A 15388-nucleotide genomic window follows, 5' to 3' on the forward strand; every position below is an offset into this window, starting at 1 on the left:
CAAGAGAGGAGCATTCAAGATGTATTTCGAAGGTGGTAGCCATAGGATCTTCCTGAGGACTGAATGTGAGTGTGAGGGGAAGAGAGAAGAGGAGGATGTTGCCTAGACCGAGGCCTTGAGAAACAGAGAAGATGGTCAAAGCATTTACCGAGGTAGGGAAGATAGGCATGTTTGGGAAGAAGAGGAAAGGAATTTGTTGGGCATGTCTTAGACACGTTATATTTGGAGAACCATCTCCAGGCTCAGAACTAGCATGTACAGATGCTTCAGTGCATGAAATGAAAATATTGAAGGCAGTAGCCTCCTCAGTGCTAAAATGAATGAAAACTATATAGGTGCTTGGGGACTGGCTCTTTAGTCTTCTCTCTCTGGGAACCGAGTGTGCTTGCTAATAAATTACTACTACTTCTTTAGGAGTAGCATCCCCCAAAGTCATTTTAAAGTAGGCCAGGACCTTTGGAAACTATATCCATCATAAAGTGGAACCTCCTGTGGAGCCAGACTGCTTTTCTTTCCAAAGTCTACCCTAATGTGGAGTTTCTAACCTTTGGCACTGTTGCCATTTGGTTGGATGATTCTTTGCTGGTGGGGAGGGGGCAGGGGACACCATACTGAGCATTGTAAAATGTTTAGCAGCACCCCTGGCCTCTACCTACCAGCTGCCGGTAGCCCCTCCCCCTCCTAATTGTAACAACCCAGAATGCCTGCAGACATTGCCAGATGTCCTCCTCCTGGGGGGAGCAAAATAGCATAGCAAGTTAACTCTGTACATCACCCCTTGCCACAAGACAAACTACTCCTCATTTAATATTCCTGCTTTCTATCTCAGCCTCTCAGAATTCCTTTAAGGTGACTTTCAATCAGACTGAAATGTTAATACAGGTCAGTGGTTAAGGAGATGCTATAATGATTTTCTGGAGAGGACATCTCTGGCCTTAAAATGTTCCTGGTAATGTTGCTGATGTAAGGAACTTTAGGGCAGCCCCAGGAAGAAGAATGGGAGAATCTGATGATAAGCATGATAATGTAACAGTAATAAATAGTAATAGTAGCAGCTGTTAATATTTAGATAAAATGTTGCCATAACCATAGGTTTAAATATATCAAAAATATTAACTTATTTATTCTTTACAACAACATCATGACTTTGGTAGTATTATCATCCCCATTTTACGGATGAGGAAACGGAGTTGTAGAGACTTCCTAAGGTCACAGTTAAGTAACAGCTGGGTTCAGGCCCAGGCAGTCTGCCCCCCACCAGCTTCCATCCTTATAACTTTACTGTGTTTTCAAAGGAAGGTAAAATGGTCTGCCTGCTAAGATGCATCGCCTTTAATCCTCAACCATGGTTCTAAATTTACCAAATCTCTTCAGTAGCATTCTCATGATTGAAAGTATCTTAGAAATTGTGATTTGCATTGATGACACATATTTAAAGTAAACATTCATTTATTCAAGCATTTCTCCCCTATCATTCTGTTTAAAGGAGGCACCTAAGTTTCATTTTCTTAGCAAGTACACATTATGGCCACAGATTTCATTAAGTCATAAGTATTCATTTTCACAGGCTTGTAACATTATTTTTGGTACCCAGAAGCAACTCTGCCACATTTTGCTATTTCCAGATTGCGTGGAGAAGCCAGTACAAATAAAACTTCCATTACTGTGGCAATGGCAGACAGCTGTGAAATGAGAGGTGTGCTGAGTTCACGTGACTTAGGAGGGATGAACGCTCACACCTTTCCCAAAACCTCCACAGCAGCCAGGGGATTGCAGGAGGAAATGTGCTTGGATGAGGGATATAACATGAGTCATGAGCTGATTCTTTGATTGCTGCCTTGGCCCCTGGAAAGATAAGCTCATGACATTTTCCTTCAAAACACATTCTGAAATGCAATTCCTGTAGCTAATAAAATATCACTGGAACTCAGGCAGACTGGGCCTTAAGGGCCATCAAGAACGTGATGACAACCGATACAGGGTTACACCTGACCCTGTTTGTGCTACATTTATAGATTTTGAAATTCCTTCGAAAAGAGCTTCCATCTGGTGAATCTCTAAGGAGAGAAGTTTCTTGCACTTACATGTTTTGCATCTGAAAAAAAAAAATTCTTCATGCTGTTCTTGAGAAGATAGAGCATTGCTGTCAACATAGCAGTTCTTTCGATCTGCTGTAGTTTTTTTGTTTTGTTGCTGTGGTGGGTTTTTGTTGTTTTGTTTGTCTTGTGGTTTTTTTTGGTTTTTGGTTTTTGGTTTTTTTCTTTTTGACTAGCCTTATTACTTCCAGATCGAGACCATCAAATGGGTTATTGCTGTGACAGGACATTTCCTTCGGTTTTATGGAGTTGTTCCTATCAGCTGTGTTAACAATAATGTTAAAATACTAAAAATGGCTGAAATATATCAGGTACCTACCTAATATGCTCACCACTTCATGTGGCTAATTTAACACCCCCAAGCCTGTGAGATAGGAAGCATACTGCCCCCTGATTCTCAGATGAGAAAATATAGAGAGGAGTCACTCGCCTGCCCCAGGTCACAAGGAAGACAGCAGTGGAGCCAGGACACCCAATGTCTTTGACATGCTGCCTCCCACCTGTGAACAACGTATGCCTAAGGAAACACAGTCACAGGATAGACTGTCCGTGGGCTTCTTGCAGGTCTCTGCAGCATTCAAGATGTCCAAAGCTTACGAGGTTGAAAGCCTCCCCAAACATGTCTGTGGGGAAAGTGTTTGAAAACCTTCTTCATTCCTGTGCATGAGTCCCAGAGGCAACCTTCACCATAATGGTTGGCACCAGAAGCATCCACACCTCAGGGTGTTCTGGGGCTTATCTCTCAGCAGCTGCCACAGCCAACTGTCAAAGGCAGCAAGTTGGTACTTGAGGCCGTGCCAGGCCTGGCCAGCGCTGGGGCACGCTCTAAAGCTCTCAGCAAACAATTCGCTCAAGTGTGTTTCCTCTGCCAGAGCCCATTAGGGCAATCAATGTTGGCCTCTGTCTTCACATGCTCAATAAGAGTTCTGTTCCCTGAGCAGGCCTACAGAAAGTATCTTCAAATATTCCTGAGGGATTTATAGAAATTAAGAAATTTATAGAAATTAATCAAGCAATTAAGTGTCCCAACAGCTCTCCCTGCAAAGAGACCTAGAGACCAGGCCATAGTGGAGCTGTGGAGGTTGGTGGGGAGAGTGGATGAGAGGGGAGTGAGCAGGAGAGAACCCCACGCCCTCAGCCTGTCACCACCCCAAACTCCATTGCAGTCTCTTAGGCTCCATTGTAACAGCTGCAAAATACAGTTTCAAGACCACCTGTTGGTCCTGTCTTACCTTCTTTATCTTATTGTCACTCTGTCGTGACAGTCGCATGGTGCCTAGCACAGAGTCTGACACTCTGGAGTGCTGAATACATTTTTTACTGAGTTGACATGAATTGGGAAACATAGTTGCTGTTCTTTGGTATGTCCTGCTTTGCTTTTTTTTTAAAAAAAAAAGTTATATGAGTATAAGAATTCAGGGGAGTATGGTAAACCCCACGGAAGAAACTCAGCTAAAAAACCGCCTTCAGGGAAACATACCCTATAGACTTTCCTTTTTCTCCCTTCTCCTCCTCTGGCAGTCCTGCTGCCCTGTGGTAGGCTGTGCTGCAGGAATTACACAGTTTGGGCTTGATGCCGATTTCTAAGGCAAGATGCCTATCTCTATCCTATAATGGTCTCCAGATGCTCATCCCACTTCCCCTGGACAGGCACTCCCTGAGCAACCTTTGTAATTGGTGAGACATGAGACATGATCTGGGTTTCTGGGAGAGGGGCGGCAGGGTGTGTGGGGTGGGGGCGGGGGGCTGCTACTGGCTGGAACCAGGCTCACCTTCCCAGGTCCGGGCTGGGGCCATGTGGCCAGGAAGACTTGCCTCTCTCTCGTTCAGATGCTACTTACTGGCAGAACAGCAGGGGGGGCTGCGAGGGGAGGCACTTGGCAAGCCTGGGGGATGCTTCCATCTGACACTCACTTATGCCAGAGACATGTTAGAGGGAGGTCCTGATGGAGAGAGCGCTGCTGTGGGCGTGTGCTGATCCTAAAGTACATTTGCCTGCACTGTTTCCTTTGGGAGAATAGGAGTTGCTGCTGAACAGTCGTTTTCATGAGAGTGATTATAATCTCCAAGTGGCCAGATTTTTGTTTCCATCAGTTCAGTGAGGGTTGTGCCAGCTTGTTGCCAGTGTGAATGGACTGAGATTGAGCTATTGAGCTCTGAAGTAACAGTTGCATTCCTGCAGCTCACCCTAAATGCATGAAAGATCGGTTCTGTTGGGCTGGTTGTTGGGCTGGTTCTTAGGTCAGGCAGGTGTGCACTCAGACCAGTTATGACCATCCATGGCAGCTTGTTTCTCCATTCACAGATTTTTACAAGTTAGTGAATGTAGGCCTATCCCCTTGTCCACTCCTAAGGAGCTCTGTGGTTTTGGCCAAGTCACTTAATTCTACTAACATTTAGTTTCACCTATATATTTTAAAATGAAAAGCAAAAGACATAGTGCCTGTGATGGTGTGGCTTTTATAGCTCAATGTTCTAGAAATGTGAGAGTTCTTATTTTGGAGGCGGAGACTTGGGTGTCTAGCAGTGGCTCCTCCACCTACTGGATGGGTTTCTATTTTCTTACCTCAGAAATGGGGGTAATTATCCCTTGCTTGCAGAGAAGTCAAAATTGAATCAGGTCGTTTCAACATTTCCCAAAGTTTCTATTATATGGAAAAGTGTTCTGTGGCCAAGTAGGCTTAGGAAATATTGCATTAAAAGGAAGCATATTTCTTTACTGTAGAATTTCTCAGAACCGTTATGATGTTTGTATACATCAGGAAATTTCCTGGAAAGAGCCAGAGTAAACAGCATTTTATTTGACTCTGATATATTTAAAACAATTTTTTTAAGGAACATCTATCCATTTGAGATCTAACTTTGAGGAATGCTAGATAATACAAGTAAATTTAACCTCATACCAAATAGAATAGTAATTAAGGGTAATCACAACCATTTATTAGATGCCCACTAGGTTTTGGGTAGAATATAAATAACAAATTAAGAATGCAGTCTGCTATCACCCTACCAGGAAATGTATGCATGCATTTCCCAGACACTCTTTAAAGGCACTGGCTTGCTAGGTTCACAGAGTTGCTCTGTCCAGCTTTAAAGGGAAAATAATATGTTTCCACAGATAGGTACCCTTGTACACCCACATCCACATATAAACAGCCTGCTGGCCCTTCTAGACATGCCTCAGGAGCCATCCCACAACCTATTGTCAGCTCCTTTGACAATTTATCTGGCCCTCTCTCATGAAGCCTCCATAAATCAGTGTTTATTTATCTAACTGACTTGGAATCATTTGAGGCTGAGTCTGAATTCCCAAACTTCCACTTACTGCACATGTGACTCTAGATAAATTGTGTCCAGGTTTCTTTAACTATAAAGCTTAGACCCTACCAGCCTCACAATGATCAGAATGAGTTGGAGGGATTAAATGAGAAACCTTATGAAAAACTGCACATTCTACAGCACTTCCTATGCACCAGGCTGTGTCGTGAAAGCACCAACACATAGGAATTTGTGTCATCCTTAGGAAGTGCTCTGAGTGAGGTTTTGTTATTACCTTCAAGATGCAGAGAGACTATATAACTTGTCCCAGTAACCATGTGCCAGGATGTGAATGTGACGGGCTGGGTCCCAAATCCATGCTCTTGCTACTTCACCTTCCTACCTTTCTTATAAAGAACCTGAGGGCAGCCTGGGTGGCTCAGTGGTTTAGCGCCGCCTTCAGCCCAGGGCGTGATCCTGGAGTCCCAGGATCGAGTCCCACATCAGGTTCCCTGCATGGAGCCTGCTTCTCCCTCTCTGTCTGTGTCTCTGTCTCTCTTTCTCTCTGTGTCTCTCATGAATTAAAAAAAAAAAAATCTAAAAAAAGAACCTGAATAGTGCCTGGCATGCAGTCAATATATATTGATGAAGATCTTCTCCCTCCACATAATCAATTTGTTCTCTCTTCTTAATCAATTTGTTCTCCCCTCCTCCGTTACCTTCTCACGTAATGAGGTTTTGCTTGTTTAACTGTTTATATGTTTAACACATAAAGGACATGTAGCAGCACCACATCCTGGAAGTTCATGATATTGCTGTGGGGCTTTCAGTAGGATTGGGGAGGGAAACTGCTAATTTCACATCACTGGGAGACAATGAGCACCCTGTTTATGCCAGTTCTGCTCTATAGTGGTAACATTCTAAGTGGCCCCTGAGTATCCCTTCATCTCTCATGGTACACTGAAGAACCACATATCACTAGAGATTCACACTTACTGGGTTTTACTGTGTCCTGGGAAGGCAAAGTTCATAGAATTCTTGGTCTTATCTTTTTCAGCCCAGGTAGGAGCTAAGGAGCTATTTGTATGAATCAGCATGAAGGAATGCATAATATACCTTGATTTATTAGGTGGTTTCTCTGCCTTAAGCCACAAGAGTGGGGGTGGAGGAGTTGGGGGACGGTTGGCCTTGATCTTCTGAACAGTGTACATACTTTCCAGCTTCTAGGTGTAAAGAATGAGTCAGAGCATGGGAATAACTGGGAACACTTGAATCTGGTTGGTGTGTTGTGGGGAGCCTGAAACTTTAGGCAGAGAAGCCCTTGTAGAAAGAGAATTGATTTGATACCTAAAGCAGTGGGTATCCACACAGCTAGGTAACTTTGAGCCTCTTAATTTGTCTTCTTTTATTATTCATCGCATTTTAAGGCAATCCAAATGTTCACTTAGTACAAAGTGGAAGCAATAATAGATAATAACGTTTACAGTGTTAGACACTGTGCCACGCCATCAACACACACAATGTCACTTCATCACCTATTTGACCTATGGAAGAGCTGAGGCCCAGAAACGTGAAATAAGCTGGAATGAAGGGAAGTTAGAATTATGAATCCTTGCTTTTTGACACCAAGGCTTTAGATTGAGAATACCCAGTCCTATCAAGTTATAACTACCCCTTACTAATTTAATATTACCTTTTCATGGACTTGGAAATCCCAGAGCAACACCTGAAAGGAAACTGTCTTTAATTCTATCACAAACCAGGTAGTGCCATGAGGGGCCCAGCCTGGATGTGATGCCTGAAGTGGCCATTCCTTCCAGACACCTGCCGTCTGCAGCTGGCTTGGTTTGCAGAAGCATGCAACAGAATTTCAGGGACACTGAGGGTCCCATCTGGTCCAAGGATGTGCAGAAGATGGAGGCAGCTTCTCAGTCATTTGGCAAAATTTGTAGCTCTGAGGACTCCAGAGAAGAGATATGAGCCCTTAAACAATTTCCAGATCAGCGTGGGTTGAAGGGCAACATCAAGAGGAGACAGCTGTCTCTTTCTGTGAAAATTGCATCTCAGAACCGTAGAATGTTAGGTCCGGAAGGAACCTTAGAAATCACCTAGGCTAGGAATTTTCAAACTGTAATTTTGTCAAATTCTACACAGAACATGAACATCAAAATGGATAAGTACGTGGAAGAAGAGGTCCCTTGTTCCCCCCACCAACTTGGAAGCACCTCAGCCCCAGCAGGTAAAGAGTTTGAGACAGTCTGATCTCAGCCAAACCTCTTTGTTTGTCAGCTTAGGAGCCTACAACCCTGCAGAGGTTAATCAAGTTCCTCCAAAGGTCACTCGGATCTTAGTCTGGTGAGAGGTGATGTGAATTGGTATTCCCCAGATAATTTATGGGTGACATTGGCTATATTCTTCCTACCCACAGCTTCCATTGAACTTCCATAGGCAGCGGGGAAAAAGTCCAGACATCTCTCACTGCTTGAAACCACTCACACTGTTCCAATTCTCACTTGTGAGTTTTAACCAATCTCAAAAGGGGTTAGCAACTTTGAGAGAGAGGATTATTAAATAACAAAAATAGTTTAAGAGGCCTGGGCTGGAAGCAAGAACTAGGGTGATTGGCAATGCTGGAGGGAAGAGGGAGTGGCAGTCAGAAGATGAACCAACCCCACTCCTCCTGACTTCTAGACCAGAACCTACTTTAATGAAAGGATTAGTTTAATAGGGCATTTACCTGGAAAGTCCCCAGTGAGTTCAGCACTCAGAGTGTAAAGATCCCATCTCTTTCTGCACTCAACCCTTCTGAACCTCGAGATTGGCCCAGAAAGAGGAAAGGAGAACATATTTGATTGAGAAAGGCTCTGCTCTAAACCTTCACTCCTACGTGGTGACTCTTACACTCATGGCCCTTAGACCCATGGCAGGGCAGGGGGCAGGATTTGAGCACACTCTGCAAGCAGGGGGTGGGGACCCAACTCTTCCCAGAAAGGCATTGGTAGGTTCTGTTGAATTAGCACATCAGGAGGTTCACTGGAGTTAATGTTTTAACCATTGAGTCAATATATTTATGCCATTTTGTTTGAGCACTCCATGACAGAATAAAATCATTTTTAAGGAGCCAGTTTTGTTTTGTTTTGAAGTGAAGGAATGGTGTAACGAATTACTTGGATGCCCTTTGCATTGAAAAGTTTAAATTTTAAAAACCCAATATAATACATGTAGACAAAGAAATTTCTAGGCTTTATACTCTGAGGGCTCTGTAACTTAGTTCTTATGGTTATTTTAAAGTCTGAATCGGTTTCACTCCTGGTGTTTTCCTGTACTGTGCAGTTGTTGTTATTTGGGAGATTAACCGCTGGTAGGTTTCATTCAGAACCTGCCCTGGTCTGGATGGCTTTGGATAGGGTCACATTTGGTGCCTTCTCCTATGGTTAGGAGTAAAGATCTAGAGCCAACCTTCTTGGACTCACAGACTGGCTCCACCAACTCCTTGTGGTGTGACTTTGGGCAGGGAAGTTAATCTGTTACCCTAATTTCTCATCTGGGAAATGGGGATGACAGTGGTGTCTCCCAGAGGAGTGGTTGTGAAGACTTTGTGATATAATACACAGGTCCTGGCACTGAACACTGAACAGTTAGCTAGTGTTGTTGCCACTGTTAACATCGTACTGATGCCCTACAGCTGGCCTTCTTACACCAGAATCTCTACAGTCATAGGATCTCAGAGGTGAAGGAGACCCTAACAGTTCCCTGAATGTACCTTGAGAAATTACCAATTCTCAGGGAAGATCAGAAGGGGAGTTGGATATCTGTCCTGTTAACAGATGTAGGGGATTGTCGCTGGTGGCCAGTGATGGAAACCACCTTCTCTTGCGTGGATTCCCTCGCCACCAACACCACTAGCAGTGACCTCTGTTTGAACACCTCCTTGCGTGGGAAGCTCAGCATCACCTGAAGCAGTGCATCCCGCTTTCGCACACTTCTGGGAAAACAAAAGTTTGCCTTTGCAGTGACCTAAAGAAGAAAGGGATTGCCTCTGACCTTAAGGAGGCGGAAGAGAGTAGTGCAAAGAGAACAGACTTGGAAATCAGAAAGAAATGGGCTTGAATTCCACTCCAGTGCCTGTCAGCTTTGTAGCCATGGGCAAATGGCTTGCTGCCATCTTCTCCCTTGCTGTCCTCCAAATGACAGCCTTTCAGTATTTGAATCCTATCTTTCCAGTCTTCTCTTAGCCTCCCTGTGTGATAAGACCTCAGTTTCTCTTATCACTTCAATCACTTGTCCAGGCTCTGCCTTTGCCCTGTCATATTATACCCAAAGATACATATAGTCCCGTAGTTGTGGTTCTGGGTCAGGGAATGAAGCCAAGCTGGTAGGGGCTGGGTGATTAGACCAGAAAGCCAAAGAGTGGGCCAGAGGCATGAATGGACTGCCACAGAAATCCCTAGCTTTCATCCCCATGGTCATTCAGCTGGGCTAAACTCCAGTTCTGATGGATGCTTCTGGTTCTAAACACTGACTGTGTCCCTTTGAGGGTGGGGCTGGCCTGGGGATGGATATCATCATCCTGGCCACATCCTTGAGGGTGGTTATCAGGGAACTGGATAGGGTGAGGCCAACTCTGCCTCTTGTTCAGTTGGTCCAGATGGTGGGACCAGAGCTTGCTGGAGGGTAGGTGAATAAGAATAAGGACTATGTATGCCCTTTTTACCTACACCCAGATGCAGAGTCCATTCCAGTATCTCAGCTCTGCCCTGGCTCAGATACAGAGTGACCATATGCCAACAATGCCTGGTTTGTTCTCAGCCATACACAGGGTCTTTTCATTCTACAAGCTAGGACTCCTCTACCCACTGTGTGGGTAAGAAAGGGAAATATTTTGAGGTCTGATTTCTGAAGATCCTTACTAGCCATATGCCTTCAGAACGTCTGTTTAACCTCTCTGAGCTCATCATCTTCATCTGTAAAGTGGGGATATAAGTAATACCTACCTCATAGGATTGTGGAAAGGGTGACATTGTGTACACAGATGCTTAGTATATCAAGTGATTGGTGTGGGTTGATTTCTTGGAAGGATGGGAATGATTGGTGGGAATGATAACTGGGAATGATTAGTGGCCCCCCTCATCACTGCTACATGTGAGAGAAGCTTAGGGGCTGCAACCACCCATCACCCCACCTCTCCAATACCTTGCATGGGACCTGGGGTTCAAATGAAACGTGACCATCAGCACATCTGTCAAGTTGGCCAGTCCTATTCTGAAGCAAATCTAAATAGCACATCAAAAGGAATTTGAATTTTAGAGAGGAAATTCAAATGTCTTAGAGAACATTTCTTCCTTTCTTAAATTTCTATCGGTCGCAATTCAGTGTTGCCTATCAGCTTCATGAAGTTTCAGTTTAGCGTGGGAAGTGTGGTCTGACCAGCTATGTAAATATCACCTGGGAATTTGATAAAAGTGCAAAACCCAGATCCCACCCCAAACACGCAGAAACTCTGGGGTGTAGCCCAGCAAGCTGTGTTTTATTTATTTTAAATATTTTATCTATTTATTTGAGAGAGGAGGGGAGTACACATGCATGCGCGCATGAGTCAAGGGGAGGGGCACAGGGATAGTGAGAAGCAGACTCTCCGCTGAGCAGGGAGCCCAACTCCTGGCTGGATCCTAGGACCCTGCTGAGATCATGACCTGATCCAGAGACAAGTACTTAACCAACTGAGCCACCTAGGTGCCCCCCAAGAATCTGTGTTTTAATGAGCCCTTCAGGTGCTTCTTATAGCCCCCATTGAGAACACCAGTCTAGGTAATAGTAGCCTCCCGCCCCTTCTCCCCACTCCTCCCACCCCTGGCAGTTCTCACATTCAGATGACCAAGCCTCTGCCTCTAGCCATATATTTTCAGTACATCCACAGTTTGAAGACAGCTCCTGAGAGAGTGATTTATTGTCTCATCCTGGGAGACTCATCTGTTCATGCCAACGGCAGGTGTAATCTAAATCCAAGAGAAGAGTCAGGAAACAAACATCTGTTTTGGATGTTCAAACCACCAGATCCCTTGGCTTCCTCCACCTCTGAAGCTTCCTTCCCAGCCTCCTGACCACTAATAATAGTATCTCTGATGGGTAATGATAATAGCAAATACTTATTGAGCTCTACCTATGTTGCAAACTACCTTTCATTATTTTTTTCCATTTAATCCTCGTAATAACTCAATGAGGTAGATACAAGTTTAATGTTATCCCCATGTCCTGCATGGTGAAACCGAGCATGAAAGGGGCTAATTCACTTGCCTGAGATCATGTGGCTAGTCAATGGCAGACAGAGACTTGAATTCAAGTCTATCTGACACCAGATTCTATAACTCTTTAGTAAGTTTCCCAGTTTGGTTAAGTGGGCTATATTCCTGGGTTACAAATATGCACAAGGAATACTCTAGGCCAGTGGTCTTTAAACTTTAATACAGATCATGATTATCTGGAGTACCTCTTGAAACATACTGATTGCTGGGCCCTAGTCCCAAAGAGTCAGATTGAGTGCCTGTGGGCCAAGGTCTAGGAAGTTGCATTTCTAAAAGTTCCTAGATATTTCAGGTACTGCTGGTCCAAGGGCCGCACTTTAAGAACCACTGCTCTAGGCCAGTGTTTCTCAACCAGTGCCACACATTAGAATCATCTGGAGAATTTCACATTCATTTGCTCTAGTGTGAGACATTGCCATTCTTTTTTTTTTTTTTTTAACATGTTCCCCAGATAATTCTAATGTGTAGCCAAGGTTGAGGGAATCACTGCTATACTCAAAGGAAGACTGTTAATTACTATCTACAGCTTTAGTTCTTCAGTCCTGTGTCAGGGCTTCCCCAGTGGAGGACTTCACTCGCACGCCAGGGAATACCAATACTGCAGGAGAAATAGAGCTATTTCAAGATTTACAGAAGAGTTAATATTCTCTGTAAAACAAATGGGTCTACTATGGAGTAAAGTGCAAAATGTGCATGAACTATTAATATAAACTTTGGGATTCAATCTATTCCGAAGAATCTAACCAAGGAAAATTGTCAGAGACTGACTGCTGACGATATATATGCTCAAGGAGTCACCCAAATGTTATTTTTGTCTTCATAATGATTGAATCTGTGACAGTTCATTGCTCAAAGTATATTTAATATGGACTCATGATATAACGTTAAGTGTAAAAAGGATACAATGTGTTCTATAATTTTAATACACAATATACCATTTGCATACACACACACACACACTCACACACACAACATATGCAAAGAAAAAAGACTGGAGGATAACACACCAAAATATTATCAGTGGTTATTCCTTGGAGGTATGATGGGTGATAATGATATTTATACTTGATAACATTTTCTAATTTTTAAACATTTTTAGTTTTATGATTAGACCAAAGGAATTTAGGCAACAGCCTGCTTTTATAAGTATATATTCCCAAATACCTGTCTAATAAATAAAACCATAGGTTTATAAGTCAGAAGTTTTTTTACAAAACTAGAAAACATCTAATTGCTAATTACCATTTTAAATGATGCTAATGTGTTTCACCCCAGGAAAGTGAGAACTTCATCAGAGCTTAGGAGAGGTAATGCTGGGCAAGGGGACATGTAGTCTGCAAGGTGGTCCTCCTGGGACTCCTAGGAGCCTCACAAGGTGCTCCTAGGTAAGACTTGGTCCTCCCCAGTGAGTAAACTGACAGTGCTTCTGTGTGACATCACCAAAGCATCGCCATAGTTAGTTAATGTAGACTAGACCAAATGTGCCAAAAGGGGAGTTTAGCAGTGTCTATGTATATCATGCAAATATGCAAGAAGTGGGAAAATCAAGTCTATGTAATTTGAGGACCACCTATCAATGTTAACAAAGGAAAGACAGAGAAGAAACTCCTGTGTTGCAAAAACGCCAAGTGCATTGCCTTCATTAACCCAGGAGTCTATCTGTTGATGTACCTCCTGGAGTTGCCTTCAGAAAACAAGCAAGTGGCAACCTCTGCACATATGTGTCAAATGGAGCACTAGAAAGAGGACGATTTTACTACAGACAGGCTTGGTAAGAAGGAATCTGAAATATTACGTACTCGGGAACAGTATGTAACAGTACATAGCCTAGCCTCACTAGGCTAATCATTTTCCAGTATAGCCAATAAATGTTTTCTATGCAACCAAGCCTCACCTGGCCATACAAAGCAAATTCACCTGCTTCCACAACAGCTGGGACTGGGGGTTCCAAGGTAGAGGAGCAGGTGGCAGGCCAGTGGGATGGCCCTTTGGTGGAAAGAGCCCCTTCTCCCTGAAGGGTGGAAGACCTATCCTGAGGAGGGGCACCCAACCAGAAGTGCCTATCATTTACTGCAGCCAAATTTGTAACCACATGCAGTGTTTTCTTTAAAGAGTCCAGGCTGGGACAATAAATGAATAAAATGAATAAGGCTGCCCAGTTGAATATTAGCATCTCCCCTTTAAGCAGACATCACTTAGCTGTTGCCATGAGGGAATTTCAGTCCACTTGTGCCAGGTCTTCTGAATTTTTCCAAGAGAAGCCAGAATTCTTGATCTTTGCCTTCTAGTTCCCAATTTCTAGATGTTGGCAGCATTTCAAAAATACTGTGTAGTCCAAAGAAAACATGCCTGCTGACTGGTGTTGGCCTAGAGTTTCTTACCTCTGCTTGAGAATCTTAAATCCTAAAGAGGCAATTGCTTGAGTTCCTTTGGCTTCTTACTGCTCTTCCCACCTACATCTACCAAATTCCAAAAGACAAATTTCCTGAACTCTCAGACTCTTCTCCTCAAAATTCATGTTTTATTAAGGACCTTAAAACTGGCTAATGGCTTCACAGTAATTTATTTCAGTTGAAGGTTTTTAAAACTAACTAATAAGAGGTATTTTATGGAAGATGAAGTTAATTTTAAAAAATAATTTTAAAAGAACCACCTTGGTTTATGAGAGGTAAAGGGTGTTTTGAGAAATGTTTGTGCTTTGGAGTGGGATCGATCTGGGTTGAAATTCCAGCTCTACCACTTATCATTTGTATCTCTTGGGCAAGTGACCTAACCTCTCTTAGCTTCCTATTTTCCCATCTGCAAAGTAAGGGAAACAGCTCATAGACTTGTCAATTTGTTTACAGTAATCAATTATATTAACCCATGTTAATACTTGATGCCATTAGGTGCTCAGGAAATTTAAGTTTCTGTAGGAGCCAAAGTAATTGAAACTTTTAATTGCAAATATTATAAAATAGTCTCACAATGCTTTTACATATTTAATATTAGAATTTTTTTAATAGTCTTTTTTTTTTATTTCTATTTATTTATGACAGCCACACAGAGAGAGAGAGAGGCAGAGACACAGGCAGAGGGAGAAGCAGGCTCCATGCACCGGGAGCCCGACGTGGGATTCGATCCCTGGTCTCCAGGATCGCGCCCTGGGCCAAAGGCAGGCGCCAAACCGCTGCGCCACCCAGGGATCCCTAATATTAGAATTTTTAAAATCCACTTTCTTCAGAAGTCCCAGTGTAGTAAGTACTATTGCAGTTGAGATAGGAGAAAAGGAGAAAATGAAGAGGATGAACCTCAGGGATATCTGTCTGGGGGAGGTCCTAGGTCAATGCCCAAATTCACTCAGCTATAAGGTGACCTTATGATTTATCAATCCAATTTAACTCTTGCTCATTGTTGAATCTCTAGTATTTTGCACATCCCCAAATAAATAAATGTTTGTTAGTTATATAAATTGGTTAATGAACAAATAAACAGTGTATGTGGGAGTTTTATGTGGCAAGGATAACTACTAACTGGATAGCTCTTTTCAGACTATGCTGTGCTTCCCAGGCATGGGTTGTGTACGGTTACATGGAACCTGCTCTCAGGAGAGCCCTGAGCTTGGTTTAACACTCTGCTATCACCATCTTTAAATTCTTAATAATTTTTGAACCAGGGGCTCTGCAAATTATGTAGCCAATTCTGATCAGAGGTTCATCAGTAAATATAGAAATGTCAGTACATGGACCAAAG

At 43.2% G+C, this 15388-nt stretch overlaps 1 protein-coding gene and 1 long non-coding RNA gene across 10 annotated transcripts in view; one reads left to right on the forward strand and one right to left on the reverse strand.

The window, feature by feature from the left end:
* MOB3B (MOB kinase activator 3B) overlaps nt 1-15388 on the forward strand; it is a 188769-nt gene that overhangs the window by 132141 nt on the left and 41240 nt on the right. The gene's annotated exons all lie outside the window — the stretch shown is intronic.
* LOC121495352 lies at nt 1094-10426 on the reverse strand. 7 transcript variants are annotated; one of them, XR_005988964.1, is made up of 5 exons: nt 7048-10426; nt 4663-4866; nt 3869-4039; nt 3329-3642; nt 1094-3064 (listed from the first exon to the last, which is right to left on the reverse strand). It is a non-coding gene; the product is annotated as an uncharacterized LOC121495352 (long non-coding RNA). The 7 variants fall into 7 exon arrangements; XR_005988966.1 differs by having other exon boundaries at nt 1094-3472; nt 3577-3642; nt 7048-8858; XR_005988962.1 differs by having other exon boundaries at nt 1094-3642; nt 7048-8841.

The sequence above is a fragment of the Vulpes lagopus genome, chromosome 7, assembly GCF_018345385.1.
Source record: "Vulpes lagopus strain Blue_001 chromosome 7, ASM1834538v1, whole genome shotgun sequence".
Lineage (NCBI taxonomy): Eukaryota > Metazoa > Chordata > Mammalia > Carnivora > Canidae > Vulpes > Vulpes lagopus.